A 9,232-nucleotide genomic window follows, 5' to 3' on the forward strand; every position below is an offset into this window, starting at 1 on the left:
ATTATCTTGGTATTCAGAGCGCGTGCCGATGATCACGTCTGTTTCAAACGATCCATTGCTGCAGTGTACTCACATGGAACCTTGGGCTTGTGTCCACTCGTTGACTTAGCTGGGCGCGGCCATCGACGAGGCTTACCAAGCACCGACGATTATTCCTCGGAGAAATCGTTCTTGTCGATGCTGCCGTCCGTGTAGCCGATTAGCCGCAGATCTCGGGTTTTCGGCACCATATGTTATGGCACGACATAGCCAATCCTGTAGCACACGGCAATAAATACTCAATGTGTAGTAGAATGAACTACGATCGCTTTATTGGCGACATAGAATCTGAAGAAGAAAACACGGGCGTAGTAAGTCACTTCACCGCTTCCTCTTTGTCTGCTTTTCTAGGTCCCAACATATCTATATATGTAGAGCTGTGTATTCTGTAGTGAAACCCTTCCACTTCCCTCTGTTGGCACTTTTTAAAATACCGCTATCGCTGAGCCGGCACAATAAGATCATTCGCCGGATGGGGAAAGGCTGCATAAAACCAGCGAGGGAAACGATTGCTTTTTGTGGCATCGACTCAGTTCACCATCGACAACGTTTTGTTGAATTCAAATCAAACTTTATTTCATCTCAACAAGATAAAGGAGGTGGCGGGAAAAACTGTTCTACTGCAACGTCAGTAACTCCGATCCGCTGTGCAACAATTCAGCAGTGAGCAGCATTGGGAATATACGAACATGGTGTCTTGACATGAAACCAGGACAGAACACGGATGTACAGATAGTAAGTAGAATCATTAAAAATAATGTGTAAAAACATTTATTATCAACAAAACTAAAGCGTGCACAGAATTGTATTCATTAAGTAGATCAATAGAAAACGTAAACAAAGAAAACGGAATGAAAAAGGAAAATCAAGATCTGTCAGTGTGGATGTAGGAGCCAAAAGTATATGTACGCCCAGGATATATAATATATATATATATATATATATATATATATATATATATATATATATATATATATATATTATATATTATATATAGATATATATATATATATATAATATATATATAGTCTTGCGAAGCCTTGGAAATGTGCAGTGGGTCCCCTCCAGCACCTTCTAGTAGGTCGCCCTCTTCGGATCCTGTCAGAGAGAACGCGCCTCGTGCAGAAAGACGGTCCCCGCCTTCACTGTCGTTGTCGTCCGTCGTCGCAGAGTGCCCGCCAATAACCGTCTTTACAATTTAGTGGAGAGTGCTGTGCCATTTAATACCCTGCGGCCCACATTCAATGCCCTTGGAGCTTCGATCCCGTGCCGTGCCATCTACCATAACACAAGACGCCGCCCAGCAAGCGCCTCCCCCTGCACCGACGGCATGTCCCGGTGTCCCCCGCATCGGCGACCCTCCTGTCTTCACCGGCGGGGATGGCACCGACGTCGAGAACTGGCTCGCAATTTACGAGCGTGTCAGCGTACCCAATAAATAGCACAAGGCAGGCAAACTAAGCAACCTGGTTTTCTACCAAGCGGGTGTGGCAAGCCTATGGTACAACAACCACTCATCCGATTTCGCTACGTTGTCCACTTTCAAGACCGCCATCATCGACGTGCTGGGCCGCGCTGCCGTTCATAAGCTGCAAACCGAACAGCGTTTACGTGAACGAGCCCAGCAGTGCGGCGAGTTTTTCACGGGTTACATTGAAGACGTCCTCGACTTGTGAGAGAAAGCCAACGCGACTATGTCTGAGTCTGACAAGATCCGGAACGTCATGAAAGGCTTCCACGACGAAGCCTTCACGATGGTGCTCGCAAAAACCCTTGCATTGTGGCAGAGGTCATCACACTGTGCCAAAGCTACGAGGGGCTACGTCGCCAGCGGCTGATGACGCGTCGACCTCCATCACGCGACGCCGATCTCACTGGCATGTCGGCCATTTCGTAACACTCCGTCTTGCTCGCCGAAATCAAGTCATTCGCGCGCGAGGAGATTGCCCGGCAGTTCTCTCTGATGGCCTTCGCTCACCCGCAGCACGTTGAACAGCCGTCGACCACACTGCCGCCTCCCATACGCCGGACCATTGAGCAGGAAATCGCGGAGGTCACGTCGGAATACCACCAGCCCCCTTCGGCGCCTGCGCCGCTCAGTCACGCGCAAGTTGTAGCCAGGCCGCCACCAGCGATCCCTGTGGTTACCCCACTCACTTACGCTGGAGCCGTCGCCTGGCCTCAGGCTTTTGAAGCGAGTGTGCCGGCTGCGTACGCCGACGCCATCCTTACGCCCCAACTGCAGCTCGCCATGCAGTCATATGAGCAGCCACCCCGTCCCTCGTGTCCTGCGGCATGGATGGGCCTAGCCCGGCAAGCTGATGAGGCACTTTCGACAACCACCCATCTGCTTTGCGTGCGGTTGCGCCGGTCACGTTGCCCGCTGTTGCAATTGCATGCAGCAGCCTCGAGTTGGAGCAACCGTCACCAGCCAGTCCAGCCGCCCGTATTACGACCCGCCGCCGCCGATGTCAACGACGTCACGCCCGGCTCCATCTACCTGCCGTTCACCGTCCCCAAGACGCCGCTCAGTGTCACCGATGCGGCCTCGTCCGGTCACACGAGACCAGGAACACTAGTCGTCGCAGTCCAAACGGCAAGGGCTGCGGCGCTATCAAACTGCCAAAGCCCTCAGCAAAGCACACCGAAAGTAGTAGACGTCTTTGTAGATGGTGTGCACACATCGGCCCTTGTAGACACTAGAGCTCCCGTATCCGTTATGGACGCTAAATTTAGCCGACTACCACGAAAAGTGACGACGCCACTTTCCGAACTTTACCTCCGTACAGCCAGCGCCCAAAGTATTCACCCGACAGGGGCGGGCACAGCCCGTGTCATAATTCAGGACGCCCTTTTCAAGGCCTCAAATTCATCATAATATCTTCATGCTCTCACGCCGTCATCCTGGGATGGGATTTTCTCGCCCGCCACGACGCCGTAGTTCGTTGCGGACCAGCCGACATAGAGCTCTCACAATTCTCACATTTGACGTCAGTGGACAGTCCATTGGCTGCGACCAAGGTACTCGTAAGACGACACCACAGTTGCTGCAATCTCGTCAACGGCTGTGTCAGTCTATTGCATCAGTCTCTTTGACACCGTTGCACTCTTTTCTCCATCTGACCGCGTTTTCACCAGGAAAGGCTTGCTGGCGTCATTTGCGACCGTGCAAGTTATTCAGGGCAACACCGATATTTTGTTGCGAACCCATCTCCGTACATTGTTACGTTGGTGCGAGGGGAATGTTTTGGCAGAGCGGAAGCCCTCGAAGACGCACAAGTTATGGACGCACCGGGTGACACGCACTGCGCCACCTCCCGTACGCTCAGGGCTATTTCCGCATCTGATTCGTAACCCGCTGATGTATTTGGTTACTCGAGTGCTGACAAGCTTACGTCGGTCGAGCGTTCCCTGCTTCTATGCCTGCTGGAAGAATTTCGTTCTTCGTTCAATGTCGCGCAAACTTCTCTCGGCCGTACGTCGACTGTCACGCATCGCATCGACACTGGCGTCCAACCACCACTGCGACAACGTCCATATCGCGTATCTCCAGCAGAGCGTTGTGTAATTAACGAGCAAGTCGAAGACATGCTTCACCGAGATTTTATTCGACCCTCAAATAGCCCGTGGAAGTCTCCTATTGTTCTAGTTGCGAAAAAAGACGGCTCTGTGCGGTTCTGTGCGGACTACCGACGACGCAATAAGATCACCCCCAAGGACGTTTATTCCCTACCTCGAATAGACGACGCCATTGACAGCCCGCAAGGAGCAGAAATCTTTTCATCGCTAGATTTGCGCAAGTTCCCATGGATGATGATGCTCGACCGAAGACAGCGTTTGTCACACCCGATGGCTTGTACGAATTCAACGTCATGCCGTTTGGGCTGTGCAATGCGCCCGCGAGCTTTGAGCACATGATATATACCGTTCTCCGCAACTTGAAATGGCACACATGCCTGCGCTACCTCGACGACGTCGTCCTTTTTGCCCCGGACTTCTCCACGCATCTTCAACGCCTGCGGCATGTTTTGACGCGTTTGAGCGACGCCGGTCTACAACTGAATCTAAAGAAGTATCGATTTGCAGCACGGTAGCTGACAGTGCTAGGCTACGTCGTCTCCAAGGACGGGATTCTCCCCGATTCAGCCAAGCTTCGAGCCGTGACAGAGTTGCCCAAACCTACGCCCGTCAAATAACTGCGCAGTTTCCTAGGACTATGCTCCTGCTTTCGGCGCTTCATACGAAACTTCGCGAATATCATATCGCCACTGACGAAGGTCTTTGGCAGCAACGGGTCCCTAAATTCGTGGTCGTCAGAGTGCGACGCTTTCGCAAAGCTTCGTCGTTTGTTGACGTCTCATCTGAAACTAAGACCCCGCGGCCCCTACGGATGTACACACGGACGCCAGCGGTGCTGGCCTCGGCGCTGTCCTCGCGCAGCGCAAACCTGGGTTCCCGGAATATGACGTGGCATATGCAAGTCGTACGCTTACTAAAGCCGATGCCAATTACACCATCACGGAGAAAGAATCCCTGGCAATCATCTGGGCCCTTACGAAGTTCCGACCTTATTTGTATGGTCGCCCACATGATGTCGTCACCGACTATTATGCGCTGTGCCGGTTGTCGTCTTTGAATGATCCCTCAGGCCGTCTCGCCCGTTGGGCAATTCGCCTGCACGACTGCGACATCCGCGTGCTGCACCGCAACGGACGCCAGCATGTTGACGCTGACGCCCTGTCGCGCTCTCCCTTGCCTCACGACAATGCCCACAGCTCAGTGTCTCACCTTGCCATTTCTCCATCGACATTCACACCATCGCTACCGAACAGCGCAAGGATGAATAGATTTCCTCGCAACCACACTCCAATGCATTGCAGGCTAATGAGCCTTGGCCGGAACCACAGAAAAATTCGTATCACCCCGAAATTCGCACGAGCCGTGATCGTATTACCGAGGTTTTACTGTATATGGCAGGCACCCCTCGCACACAATCGACACAAGCCTTCCATACAAGCCGGATCGATCTGGGTGTGCGCCTATTTTTGCCACAGCCAGACTTTCTGAAGAGTGTCGCGAACATGCCAAGACCTCCGCTACACATGACCAAGAGCAGCAGAGGAGCATTAGCGGTGACAAAACCGCTTTTGAGCCCACGTTCCTCGCTGGAGCGCTCGTATGGCTCTCGATCCCTACCACTGAAACTGGCTGTGATGAGAAACGGTTCGTTTCTTAGAATATTTAGGTTAGGAACAAGGGTGGTTGCCACTAATCGACGAGGCTGTTTGCAGGTTTCGACCAATACTTTATAAAAACACGGAAGAAAGGCACACACACAAAAGCAAGCACAGCAAACAAAGAAAGAAATAACTAACAACAGTTTCTAAGAAGCGAGCGTCCTTAAGAAATTCAGTCTCGGTTGACACGGGCTCATCCATCGGAGAGTCGAATGCATTGGGCGATGTGAGGAGACGAGCGGCGCGGCAGTCCTTGAAGAGGGCAGCGTTGGTTTGTGAAGGCTGACGATGAACATTTCATCTACCGAAGCGAAGATTCGGAGGACGTCAGCGGCCCCATGAAGCCCGTACCTTCTATTCGTGGACCACGTCCAAGAGCGTCGACACTCGGGTCCGGTCATCCGACTGCGTCAAACGCCCAACACCGTCTGCTACCTCTTTTTCTTCTTCGCCAGCACGCGACTCGTATCTCGTCACGTTCACGGATCTTTGCACGCGGCCCAGCCTTTTCGTCATCGTCTTCTAGCACACACATCACACCAGGGCACTACCACTCTTTCGGGCGCACAGCAGACAGGCCCCAATTCATGTCTTTTGTTCGGCAAGCAGCATGAACTAAAGGCGATATATGTGCGCGTAACGCTGACATACACTACACTCCACCCTTCATAATCATTTTACCACTATGAAATATCAAGCATAAACACGGCTGATGGAGCCTGTCACAATGATTTTGTCACACCACATGACTACTAGACACAACTTTGGCTGTAATGCTAGTTCTAACTCGCGCCCCAGCCTTTTCGTTGTTGTCTTCTAGCACACACATCACACCAGGGCACTACTGCTTTTTCGGGCGCACATCAAACTGCCTCTTTTCGAAACTACTGCCGAAATACTAGGCTCCTGCGGTATCGTCGAACGCACATCCCCTGCAAACTACCTGATCGAACCCATCGATCCATCCTTGGACATGCGCCGTCGAGGGCGCGACATTGTCAACGTGGAGCGCCTCAAGCACTAGCATGACCCGCTTATTGTGACAAGTTGTTAGCTGGCCAGGCGGCTCCCATTTCGTACCCGGGGTAATTCTAGCGAATCATTGGAAATGTGCAGTAGATCGTCCTCTCCAGCACCGTCTAGTGGGTCGCTCTCTTCGGATCCTTTCAGAGAGTACGCAGCTCGTGCAGAGAGTGGGTCCCCGCGTTGACTGTCGCTGTCGTCCTTCGACCCCGAGTGCCCGCCACTACACGTCTTTATATATATATATATATATATATATATATATATATATATATATATATATATATATATATATATATATATATATATATATTGTAATGACGAAGAACGGCACCGTGGTTTGGGCGCTCGCACGCGCTGAATCGGGTAGGGCAAGGAAGAGAAGGACGAAGCTTAGAAGAATAGAACAGCCGGCCCGCAGCAAGGGTGCTGTCTCTGTCTCTTCTTCCTTTACAATGGCAAGGCCTACGCTGGACCACTCCACAAAGTAGACCTCTCCAGTGATGCCAACAAGATCGGCCCTGACCAGTCTCAGCCATATGTCCAAACGTCGCAGTTATTGGACGAGCGCGCGGACGCTCATCATTTACTGAACGATGTCTCCTTAGAGGTGCCTATCCCGGTTGAGGTGATAGTCATTGATGACTTGTCCGGCCAGACCAAATCTCCTGCTGGCAACACTGCTTTCCAGCGGGACAGCTGGAATGCACGCGGCACATCAAGACCCCGCTGTACACCTTGGTGTCAGAAGCCTCGCTGTACACTTTGGTGCAGCTCGAACAACCATGAAGAGTTCCAAGTGATCCGCCACTCGACACTTCCGCGATCTGCGCATCTTGTGTCTTCATCAGTTCCGCGTGTTCTGCTATTTTCAGAACGGCGACGGGACAAAGCTCAGCACTTTGGGGTGGCCCTGCGACCATATCGAAGTAGTGAAGGCCGCCCGCCAGAACCGTAGCTAAAGAAATTTCAGGTGAAGTATCATCACGACCGGGAACTACGACTACAACGAAGCCGCCAATTTTGTCCGCCAGAGGAGAATGAGGCAACTTCCCAAGCAAAATCGCAGCGTGGCCGAGGACGACCGCCGCGGCACAGCCAATGTCGTCCACCAGAGCCATCATCGGCAAAGAGTAAAGCCAAGCCCCAGCGTCCACAGCGACAGAGCCAGCCCCGACCACAAAAGTCATCTTCGGCAGCTTTGCTCATTCGCAGTCATGGCCGAGTGTAATGACGAGAAGCGCCAACATAGCTTGGGCCTGATGCTCGGCTAGCGGGAGGAAGAGAAGGACGAAGGGTCGGAATAGGAACAGCCGGCCCGCAGCAAGGGTGCTGTCTCTGTTCTCTTCCCTTACAATATATATATATATATATATATATATAATTGATATATATATATATATATATATATATATATATATATATATATAATTGATTAAGGCTTAATAAAAGTGACAACAATTATGTAGTAGGATTTTGTATAAGATATGGATGAAAAAAGCGAGCGTACGTAGCATAAGTGTTTATTCAGCTTGTAATTAGGGTGTTTATAAGAGCAGCGGTGCAGCTGGATACCAACAATCGCCCGTAATTTGGACGAGAAAAAAAGTGCCGAGCACAGGTCAATATGTCTCGCGTTTCATGCACTTCGGCGACGGTTCAGGTTAAGAAAACTTATGTAGCCAGCATTTGCATATTGCAGTGCAGATCTTTGCATACACGCTATACAATGTCAGTAAATACATTCAACAAAAATGTTTTGCATTCGAAGTATTTTCAGAAGTGTGTTCATTGGTGAAATTATTTCCTAAAGCACACATTCCTTGTTTTTCACATGGCGTTAGGCTGGTAATATTTTACTTAGACGATGTTGCACAGACTTGGTGGCAGTTCAAGCAGTTCATTTCACAATGGTAAGCAAGGTATGCCTGTGCATATCGTATAGTCCTAGGGTACTATGCAGGAAGATCCGAGCTTCTCGGAAACACGACTTTGCTCCGAGCTCGCGATACGGCGGTGATGACAGGAAGACAGTGCGGAGAGTGCGATAGCAGCGTTGATAAAAACGGCTACATGAACGAGCATGGGGTCATAAACGCATGTGCGGCATTTGAGACGATTTCCAAAGGAACACCGCGTGCGAACGCGTAAGCGCTGCCACTCAGTCAATATTTCAACAGTGCAGTGACGTCAGCGTGATTGTCGCGCTATCTTTTTGCCAACTGAACATCGCGCTTCCCACAGGCGTGTTCGTGGGCATATGTCCTCTTTCGAGAAGTTCTTTCGTTCCACCTGCAGCATGGAAATTTCCAAACTCCAAGGAAACAAGGGCGCACACGCAGCACTCTCGTGGAGCTCGTTTCGCTTCGCTCTAATATAACAGATAAATAAATGGGCTGGTTACTGCTATGCGGATATGTGGAGGAACGAGTTTTTTGTGGTATACTTCTGTAGGGCTTGTGAATCCGACTATCTCCACCATTGGCCACATATCGGGTCACTTCTACGGCTTCAATAAGCAGTGCACAATGTGGGTGGCACAGTTTCCCTCTTTACTGAAGGCAGACTCGTGCATACGGCCCCGTGGGGTGCGAATGAAGCGCGAAACACGCCGCATGGTTGAGGAACGCCTGTAGAATATTTGTCGTTATCGGAATACTTCTGCTTTACAAACAAATTCCAGAAAGTTTTGACGGCTTTGAAGATTTTAACTAAATATAATGGCACTGGCGTTTTTTTTTCTTGATGCATTTGACTAGTTTCTGCTTACTTCTTCAAACGGACACATTAAAGGAAATAGTGTGCTTAATAGGCACTGACCTGACAAGTTCAGCGCTGCGAGAGATTCAGTGAAAGCGAGCACGGAATTGGAAATTTTAGAACAATTATAGTAACTGCTTATAACAACAGCTACGTGAATTTGGAAAGCCTCA

At 50.5% G+C, this 9,232-nt stretch overlaps 1 protein-coding gene across 1 annotated transcript in view; it reads left to right on the top strand.

Moving 5' to 3' along the window:
* LOC119382004 (uncharacterized) overlaps positions 1-9,232 on the top strand; it is a 118,069-nt gene that overhangs the window by 15,679 nt on the left and 93,158 nt on the right. The gene's annotated exons all lie outside the window — the stretch shown is intronic.

This window comes from Rhipicephalus sanguineus, chromosome 2 (genome assembly GCF_013339695.2).
Source record: "Rhipicephalus sanguineus isolate Rsan-2018 chromosome 2, BIME_Rsan_1.4, whole genome shotgun sequence".
Lineage (NCBI taxonomy): Eukaryota > Metazoa > Arthropoda > Arachnida > Ixodida > Ixodidae > Rhipicephalus > Rhipicephalus sanguineus.